The following is a 10155-nucleotide window of genomic DNA, read 5'->3' as shown; positions in this document are numbered from 1 at the left end:
CCTGCAACCTAATTTTCTGAGTCTGGCCCTCACTGTTGTTGTTTGTTTTTTATACTCCTGTTTTCACAACACGGGAGGGTCCAAATCATTGGGGGTAAAATTGGACACTGGCAGCGGGCGTAAAATATTCGGAATCGCTTTTCCCGCCACTTACACCACACACCTGATATTGAGCTGTATTGAATTCAATGGGACTGTATAACGGGTCAGCCATGAGAAACCGCCTCTTTTTCGTCCACGCCCATGTTCAATTTCACCCCATTCAGCGTGTAAGAGCGTCCAAGACCATAGACTTCCCTACAAATTAGAGGGGAGGTGGTTGTTCCTTACTTGGAGAGGATGCAGAAAGGATTTCCCAGAACCGTACCAGGCGATGATGGACTTCAGTTATGTAGCGAAACTGGAGAAGCTGGGGTTGTTCTCCTTGGAGCAGGATAAGGGGAGATTTAATCGAGGAGTTTTGATAGGGTAGATAGGGAGAAACTGTTTCCACTGGCAGGAGGGTCGGTAACCAGAGGGCGCAGATTGATGATAATTGGCAAAGAAGCCAGGGGGAGATGAGTGGAATTTTCTTTACGCAGTGAGTTGTTCTGATCTGGAACCGAATACCTGAAAGGGCGGTGGAAGCAGATTCGTGTTTAAAATCTACCCCAATGACTCAGTGTATAACTGATGCTCTCTCTGTCCAGTCGGTCCCCGTGAAATAAAGCAGTTTAGTGATGTTCAAAATAGAATCGGATCAATAATTGTAAAGGAGAAAGTTTGCAGGGCCATGGGGAAAGTGCAGGGGAGCGGGACTAAATGGATCGCTCTTTCAAAGAGCCAGCACAGACACCAGGGGCCGAATGGCCTCCTTCTGTGCAGTTTGATTCAAATCAATGGGGTGATTGTAAATCGAAGCATTTACATCATTTGAGCATTTAATAGAAAACTTAACCCGCATCAAACCCACGTGAATCAGCTGGTAGGACGAGTAAAGGGAACCCGAGGTTTCGGGTTTTGCCCCACACGAACTTTGTATGTCAGTAACATTTAGCGGAAGAGGTGACAGCGAGGTTGATGTGCGCTGACACTTCCTGGAGGCTCCACTCAGATTGTGTCGAGCGGACAGCAAAGAGGGGAGATTAGCCAAATCCCCGAGTACCAGAGTCCTGACTGGGGACAGGGAGAGCAAGGCGGGGAGATCAGCCGAATCACCGAGTATCAGCGTCTTCACTGGTGACCGGGAGAGCAAGGCGGGGAGATCAGCCGAATCCCCGAGTATCAGAGTCTTAACTGGGGACAGGGAGAGCAAGGCGGGGAGATCAGCCGAATCTCCGAGTATCAGAGTCCTGACTGGGGACAGGGAGAGCAAGGCGGGGAGATCAGCCGAATCCCCGAGTATCAGAGTCTTAACTGGGGACAGGGAGAGCAAGGCGGGGAGATCAGCCGAATCTCCGAGTATCAGAGTCCTGACTGGGGACAGGAGCCGTGCGGACCGGATCTCATGTCGCTTCAGTCTTTTCAATGGATGAATTGGGTGAGTGACTGAGAATGTCTCAGAGTGGGGGATTATTTCGAAGGAAACACATTTCTACATTAAGTGCACAGCTCGTCGCACACACGGTTCTGGGTAGAAACCAGATGGTGATCAGAATTAAAGATAAAACCTTATGCAGAGAATGAATCAACACCAAATGCGGGTGATCCCATTATTCTCAGGTGAATGTTAGGGTCGAATTGAAACCCAGAGCTACTTTAATCAGAACACAGTGGGATTGAATAAACCTTCTGGTAAAAAAAAACAAATTGAAGGGGGAACTGAGTGCGTCTCAAAATGTCTGCCCCTGAGTGACACAAATTAAAAGCAACATGCTGAAACTTGCAGAGACAGAGGCGAACGGTTTCCATTTGTGGGAACTCACATCCTCCAACTTTTTATCGATAAGAGAAAGAGGTTTTTGCACTTTTCACGTTGTCTGCCCTTGCTATGTCTGATTCAACGTTTGATATGGGCACGTGTCTTCTGGCAATTTAACTTGTTAAATGCCTGTCTGTGTAGGATTTTAGAATTGGTTGATGGTTAAAGGTTAGATTTCATCATCCTGCTGCTTCTCCCCAACAGAAAATACACACAGGTACTGACTCACTCACTTATATACAGAGGCATCCTCTGTCTCCCTCTCTGATGCGCATACTCACTCAGATATGGAGAGCCATTTTCTCTCTCTCTCTCTCTCTCTCTCTCTTCCTCTCACATACGCACACATTCAGTCAGTCCCTCACTGATACACTGTGTGTCTCCCTCCATCACATATGCACGCACCTGCTCAGAGTCACTCAGAAAAACAGATCCATTTTCTCTTTCTCTCTCCTCTCTCTGCCTCTCACATACGCACACACTCAGTCAGTCCCTTACTGATACACTTTGTGTCTCCCTCCATCACATTACCACACACCTGCTCAGAGTCACTCAGATATACAGATGCATCCTCCCTCTCTCTCTTTGTCTCTCTCATACACACGCACTCACTCAGTTGTTCACTGATACACTATGTATCTGGCTCCCTCACATAAACACACATTCAGAGTCTCACAGTTATACAGAGGCATCCATTCTCTCTCTCATACTCACACAATCCTCAGTTGCCCACTGATAAAATCTGTTTCGCTCTCCCTCTCTCTCATATGCACACATACACATTCAGATTCATTCATTGATATAGATAAGTAAGCACTTCCCCTATCTCTCTCTATGAAACACACACAGAGTCACTGACTGATGTACACACGCCTCCTCTCTCTCTCATATGGTGCACTGCCATCGTTTGGGGTCGGTGCCCTCGAGTGCCTGCCCCGCCTCTTGTGTAAGGAACAGTAAACTGTCATCCTGTGGTAACACAGTGCCCTCCCCGCCCCGTTGTGTCAGGCACGGTACAACGTCATCCTTTGGTGACACCGTGCCCTCACTAAAGTGTGAGTCCTTCGATCATATCCATTGTGTTTGGAGAGTGGCCCCGAGAAATCTTTCAACTCCAATTCCCCATCAACTACTGATATTTTTGGAGATAGTGATTTTATTTATCCTAAAACTAAGAGTAGGCCATATTTGTTTACACATTCTACTTCAAATCATTCACTTCCTGATCCTGATTTTCTCTGATCAGAGATATTTTATTACAGGCATGTGAATGAGTTGTAATCTATCGTCCAGTTGTGTACATCAATGACCATTTATAGCAAAATAGAAACAAGTTAATTGCTGAGAGCTTCTATTTTCTCTTGTTCTCTTAAATATGGTCAAAGTTCCCTCCACATTCCCACACTGAGGTGTTGTTATTATAGTTAATATCTATTTGACGGTAAAGTATTCTTATTAAAATGTCTCACTTGTCGTTACAAACGTTCCGTCCCCACCCCCACATACCAGCACTTTGGAATTTGCAGCTAACTGGAGACACATCCAGTCTCTGAGTCAGGAAATGTCAATTCAAGACGGTTAGAAACCCACTCCACAACTGTCAACAGGACTTTTACTCATCGGAGTGTCCACACTAAACAGTAACACTCACAGCAAGGGAAACCCCTTCTTTCTGTGATAAATCAGTCCCATGTTATGTTATATAATTATTCAGTGAAGTGAACTCTCTACAATAGTGACACTTCCCAGTTACGGTGTTGGGGCAGTACAGCTGCCTTCTGTGGGTAGAACCATGTCGCTGAGGATATTGTCCCATCAACTCTCCCTGTTTGTCGATGATGCCACTAAAATACACTTGGAAACTAGGAGTCTGGCCCCTCGATGAAGTTCAGCCAGAAAATATAAAGGAATGGCCACTGATTCACAAATAGCAAATGTGATCCTAAAAACAGGGGCAGCACATGGAGAAGGAATTGCCTCTAATTGTGGCTGGGCAATGAAACGATCAAATATTGTGGTCGGGGTGGTAAAGAGACATGGAATGTGGGAACAGAGTTCATCAAACAGTGTGTTTATTCAATCAAATATTTGATATTCAATCGTTTCAGATTCAATTCCTTTTATTTTAATTCAATATTAAAGGAAAAGTGTATTTTGCATTCGACTTCACATCGTCAATATTGGTCTCATTTTCTCCCCTGCCATAATTAGATCTCCAGGGGAATGACGGAGTGATTGAGAAAAGTCCACAGCTGGAAGTAAACAGGGATTGTAGACTGATGAACAACAGCATGTTAAACAGCACAGGATTGTGAGAGCAACAACCAGAGAGAACCCTTCCGATTCAAAGAGCTTCCAAAGTTCGACTGGGGAGAAAGGTAAGAGAAAGTCCCATTTCCTCAGATAAACACTGGTCCTGTAGACAGTCCACAAAGGTTACAAGGTATGGGGGAAAATGTTGAGAATGAGACTGGGAGAGTCTGATCACCGAGTACAATTATCCAGCATGAGGCCGTGCAATGAAATGTGAAGTGAGATCAGTTTCTGTCTCAAAACACACAGTCACAAATTAATCTTGTTTGTATTTTAGAGTGAAGGGGTTTGATTTAAGAGGTGACTCCATTCTGAGGCAGAGCCCAGCAGATATACTGTGTCTCCCCGCCCCCAGCACCAACTCGGAAATAACCCACCATTATCGCCCCGATAATATCGATATTACACTGTATGTTAATGCAGTAGCAAACACTGTTACCGAATTCAAATATATTTCAAATCCAAATATCAAAATCAGTCCTCTTACAATTCTGAACTGGTTGGTGGGTTTTACTTAATGTTATTTCCCATCAGTAAATCTATTTCTGGATATCACAATTGGAGTTGAAATAAATGATAATTTAAATATAAATTGGTGATAAAATAATACGTAAATTGTATTCTAATATTGATTTGTAAAATTTTTCCATTTGATTATCTTTTGTGTTGTCAGAATAAATGTTCCGGGTGATCACCTGATCCAGCTCCCGGCCTCGGCCGAGGGTTCTTTTTATTCAACTGAAAGCGATGTTTTTCCAGATACAATCTAGATTCATTTCCGTGCACTTTCAATACAATTACCTGATTATTATGGGGACCTGCTTCTGGCAGAAAATATAAACACCGACTTTCATCCCTTTTAACACTAACTGGAGGTTCCAGAAATGTGGTTGGTCCAAATTTTGTAACATTCCAGATGTACAAAGAATGTGGCGATCAGATGTTTTGCCATCGAATTCAGTATTGTGGCAGTAATTTGAATGGTCCCTGTTAACTGTTACAGGTTTAGATGGCTTAAGACAATCAGATTTACAGAGCAGACGGGGTCTGTTTTTAACAATGTGACTATTTTATCCATGTCCTTCTGTCGATGCGGTGCTGCTTAATTTTCTGAGAAGCTCGAACTGATGGTGAATTCAGTAAATCCCCAGTATCCGGTCTTGTGGTGTAAAAAATCCGTTACTGGAATCGCAGCTTCATGGGTAGAAAAAGTGTCTGAAAGTTTAGGGTTAATCTTCATCTTAACTGAACTCCAAGCACGTGATGGTGGTTTTTGTTATTTCCGGTTGAGTTATTTTCGTTGAGTGATTTCCTGTATTGCCAGGGAAACAATCTGTCAGATCTCAGTACAAGAGGCGTTGGTTCCAATTTATATCCGAAAGACCATGAAACATTCATTTTGAACTCCTATCAATATATTCAGACCATGAAACATTCAGTGTAAACTCCTATCGATATATTCTGACCATGAAACATTCAGTGTAAACGCCTATCTATATATTTAGACCATGAAACATTCAGTGCAAACTCCTATCGATATATTCAGACCATAAAACATTCAATGTAAACTCCTATCGATATATTCAGACCATGAAACATTCAGTGTAAACTCCTATCTATATATTTTTAGTGTAACATTGAGCACTGTTGCCTTTGCTGATTATAATATTCAATAACCTTTTAAGTGTTCTGTTATATATTTCAGAAATCTTATATCAGTAGATTTAAATTCATAATTCCTCATTACTTTAATTTAGGCAAATGTTACGCAGTAAGGATTTTTTATTAACACTTTGACATTTCACCAAATATTTCAAACTGAAATGTATGGCCTGATTTGTTACTGTTCTCTAGATATTACATTTCTAAACTTCCAGTTTAAGCTGAACAATTCTCAAAACTAGTCATCTGTTTTTTCTGTTTATGATCTGAAAGGAAAGTTTGGAAAACTGCAAAACAGTTTTGCACTGATCAGTAAAGAAGGTTTCTGTAGTTGAACTCCGAGTAACTTATTGAACTAAACTTCCCCATTTATAGAACATATCTTCTGGCAACACGCAGAGAGGGAAGGGATCGTGTCCTTTAATGGGGTGGTTTTAAAACCGTTACATTTTTCCGTGAAAAGTTGTTTACATCTTGTCCAAACGATATAGATCTGAAGCCTGAAACATAGAGTTTGTAAAACGTGCAGTTTATTGGGATAAAAAGCTGTGGCCTTTCAGTGGGATTTTCTTTTCCAGCTGAAGTGTGTGTCCCTCGGTCACATCCATTGTGTCTGGAGTGTGGCCCTGGTAAATCTTTCAACTCCAATTCGCCAGCAACTATTGATATTTTTAGTGATTTGATTTATCCTAAAACTAAGAGTGGGCCATATTTCATTACACATTCTACTTTAAATCATTTGATTACTAATCCTGATTTTCTCTAAACAGAGATATTTTATTACAGCCATGAGAATGAGATGTAACCTGTTGTACAGTTGTCTACATGAATGACCATTTTTAGCAAAATAGAAAAAAATTAATTGCTGAGAGCTTTTATTTTCTCTTGTTCTCTTAAATATGGTCAACGTTCCCTCCACATTCCCACACTGAGGTGTTGTTATTACAGTTAATACCTATTTGACAGTTAAATATTCTTATTATAATGTCTCACTTGTAGTTACAAACGTTCCCACACCCACATGCCAAAACTTTGGAATTTGCAGCTAACTGGAGACACACCCAGCCTCTGAGTCAGGAATTGTCAATTCAAGACGGTTGGAAACCCACTCCACAACTGTCAACAGGACTTTTACTCATCGGAGTGTCCACACTAAACAGTAACACTCACAGCAGGGGACAGCTCTTCTTTCTGTGATAAATCCGTCCCATGTTATGCTATTTTGTGTAAATATTCAGTGAAGTGAACTCACTACAATAGTCCCACTTCCCAGTCACGATGTTGGGGCAGTACAGCTGCCTTCTGAGGGTAGAACCATGTCACTGAGGATATTGTCCTATCAACTCTCCCTGTTTGTCGATGATGCCATTCAAATGCACTTGGAAAATAGGAGTCTGGCCCCTGGATGGAGTTCAGCCAGAAAATATAAAGGAATGTTCACTGATTCACAAATAGCAAATGTGATCCTAAAAACAGGGGTGGGGCATGGAGAAGGAATTGTCTCGAACTGGGGCTGGAGAATGAAACGATCACATATTGTGGTCGGAGTGGTAAAGAGACATGGAATGTGGGAACAGAGTTCATCAAACAGTGTTTATTCAATCAAATATTTATAGTTTTTCAATTGTTTAAGTTTCAATTACTTTTATTTTAATTCAACATTAGAGGGCAACTGTATATTACATTCTCCTTCACACCATCAATATTGGTCTCATTTTCTGCCCTGTCATAATTAGAGCACCCGGTGAATGGCCGAGTGATTGAGAAAAGTCCACAGCTGGAAGTATACAGGGATTGTCGACTGAGGAGCAACAGCAGGTGAACCAGCACATGATTGTGAGAGCAGCAACCAGAGACAACCCTTCCGATTCAAAGAGCTTCCATCGATCGAATGGGGAGAAAGGTAAGAGAAAGTCCCATTTCCTCAGATAAACACTGGTCCTGTAGATAGCCCACAAAGGTTACAAGGTAAGGGGGGAAATGGTGAGAATGAGACTGGGAGAGTCTGATCACCGAGTACAATTATCCAGCATGAGGCCGTGTAAAGAAACGTGAAATGAGATGTTTCTGTCTCAAAACACACAGTTACAAATGAATCTTGTGTGTGTTTTAGAGTGAAGGGGTTTGATCTAAGAGGTGACTCCATTCTGAGGCAGAGCCCAGCAGATATACAGTGCCTCCACCCCCTCCCCGCCACCCTCCACCCCCACCCCGACCCAGCACCAACTCGGAAAGACACCACCTTCATGGCCCCGATAATATCGATATTAGGCTGTGTGTTCAGGTAGTACCAGACAGTGTTATTGAATTCAAATATATTTCATATCCAACTATCAAAATCAATCATCTTACAATTCTGCACTGGAAACTGAGTTTTACTTAATGTTATTTCGTATTCGTAAATCTATTTCTGCATTTCACAATTACGGTTGAATTAAATGATAATTTAAATATAAACTGGTGATAAAATGATACGTAAATCTTATTCTGATAATGATTTGTCAAATTTCTTCCAATTGATTATTTTGTGTGTTGTCAGAATAAATGTTCTGGGTGATCACCTGATCCAGCTCCCGGCCTCGGCCTAGGGTTCTTTCTATTAAACTGAGAGTGATTTTTTTCCACATACAATCTGGATTCATTTCCGTGCTCTTTCAACACAATTATTATGGGGACCTGCTTTTAGCAGAAAATATAAACACTGTCTTTCAGCCCTTTAAACACTAACTGGAGTTTGCCGAAATGACGCTTATCCAAATTTTGTAACATTCCAGATGTATAAAGAATGTGACGATCAGATGTTTCGCTCTCGAATCCAATATTGTGGCAGTAATTTAAACGGTCACTGTTAACAGTTACAGGTTTAGATGGTTCAAGACAATCAGATTTTCAGAGCAGACAGGGTCTGTTTTTAATAATGTGACTGTTTTATCCATGTCCTTCTGTAGATGCGGTGCTGCTTAATGTTCTGTAGGGCTGGCACTGATAGTGAATTCACTAAATCCCCACTATCCGGTCTTGTGGTGTAAAAAAATCCGTTATTGGAATCGCAGCTTCATGGTTCGAAGAAGTGTCTGAATGTTTAGGGTTAATCTTCATCTGAACTAAACTCCCAATACGATGGTGGTTTTTGTTATTTCCGTTTCGTTATTTTCGTTGAATGATTTCCTCTGTTGCCAGGGTAACAATCTGTCAGATCTCAGTACAAGAGGCGTTGGTTCAAATTTATATCCGAAAGGGAGGGAAGGGGATCAGGATCAGACTGTGCGGAGAGTGTCTGGGACTGGGGAGGGAGGGGGATCAGGATCAGACCGTGCGGGGAGTGTCTGGGACTGGGGGAGGGAGGGAGGGGGATCAGGATCAGACCGTGCGGGGAGTGTGTGGGACTGGGGGAGGGAGGGAGGGGGATCAGGATCAGACCATGCGGGGAGTGTCTGGGACTGGGGAGCGAGGGGGATCAGGGTCAGACCGTGCGGGGAGTGTCTGGGACTGTGGGAGGGAGGGAGGGGGATCAGGATCAGACTGTGCGGGGAGTGTCAGGGACTGGGGGAGGGAGGGAGGGGGATCAGGATCAGACCATGCGGGGAGTGTCTGGGACTGGGGAGGGAGGGGGATCAGGATCAGACTGTGCGGAGAGTGTATGAGACTGGGGAGGCAGAGGGATCAGGATCAGACTGTGCAGGGAGTGTCTGGGACTGGGGGAGAGAGGGAGCGGGATCAGGATCAGACCGTGCGGGGAGTGTCTGGGACTGGGGGAGGGAGGGGGATCAGGATCAGACCGTGCGGGGAGTGTCTGGGACTGGGGGAGGGATGGAGGGGGATCAGGATCAGACCGTGCGGGGAGTGTGTGGGACTGGGGGTGGCAGGGAGGGGGATCAGTATCAGACAGTGCCGGGAGTGTCTGGGACTGTGGGAGGGAGGGAGGTGGATCAGGATCAGACTGTGCAGGGAGTGTCTGGGACTGGGGGAGGGAGGGAGCGGGATCAGGTTCAGACCGTGCGGGGAGTGACTGGGACTGGGGGAGGGAGTGTGGTTCTTGGGAGGTGTATGTGTGAGTGACGTTTGAGGCTGGAGGACATGTGATTGAGGGTGGAGGGTGGGTGACGTGAGTGAGGGTGGAGCGAGGAGGCTGTGTGAGTGATGGAGGTGGTGATATGTGAGTGAGGCTGGAGGGAGATGGATGTGAGTGAGGGTGGAGGGAGGTGAATGTGTGATTAACTGTGGATTGAGGAGGATGTGTGATTGAGGGTTGAGAGAGGGGGATGTGAGTGATGTTGGAT

General features: G+C 43.8%; 1 protein-coding gene and 1 long non-coding RNA gene across 5 annotated transcripts in view; one reads left to right on the top strand and one right to left on the bottom strand.

Annotated features, from left to right (window-relative positions):
* The first annotated feature begins 1064 nt into the window (after positions 1-1064).
* Positions 1065-10155, top strand: part of LOC137317431 (uncharacterized) — a 30858-nt gene continuing 21767 nt past the window's right edge. The window contains exons 1-3 of one of the 4 annotated variants that reach the window (XM_067980780.1): positions 1065-1519; positions 4112-4278; positions 7612-7778. The gene's annotated coding sequence lies outside the window, so the exon portion shown is untranslated. The other 3 variants (XM_067980776.1, XM_067980778.1, XM_067980777.1) reach the window with 3 other exon arrangements.
* On the bottom strand, positions 3897-8950 carry LOC137317434 (uncharacterized). The gene is made up of 3 exons (XR_010961703.1): positions 8437-8950; positions 5015-5525; positions 3897-4316 (listed from the first exon to the last, which is right to left on the bottom strand). It is a non-coding gene; the product is annotated as an uncharacterized lncRNA (long non-coding RNA).

Source organism: Heptranchias perlo, unplaced genomic scaffold (genome assembly GCF_035084215.1).
Source record: "Heptranchias perlo isolate sHepPer1 unplaced genomic scaffold, sHepPer1.hap1 HAP1_SCAFFOLD_62, whole genome shotgun sequence".
NCBI lineage: Eukaryota > Metazoa > Chordata > Chondrichthyes > Hexanchiformes > Hexanchidae > Heptranchias > Heptranchias perlo.
This window is presented reverse-complemented; position numbering and strand designations above follow the sequence as displayed.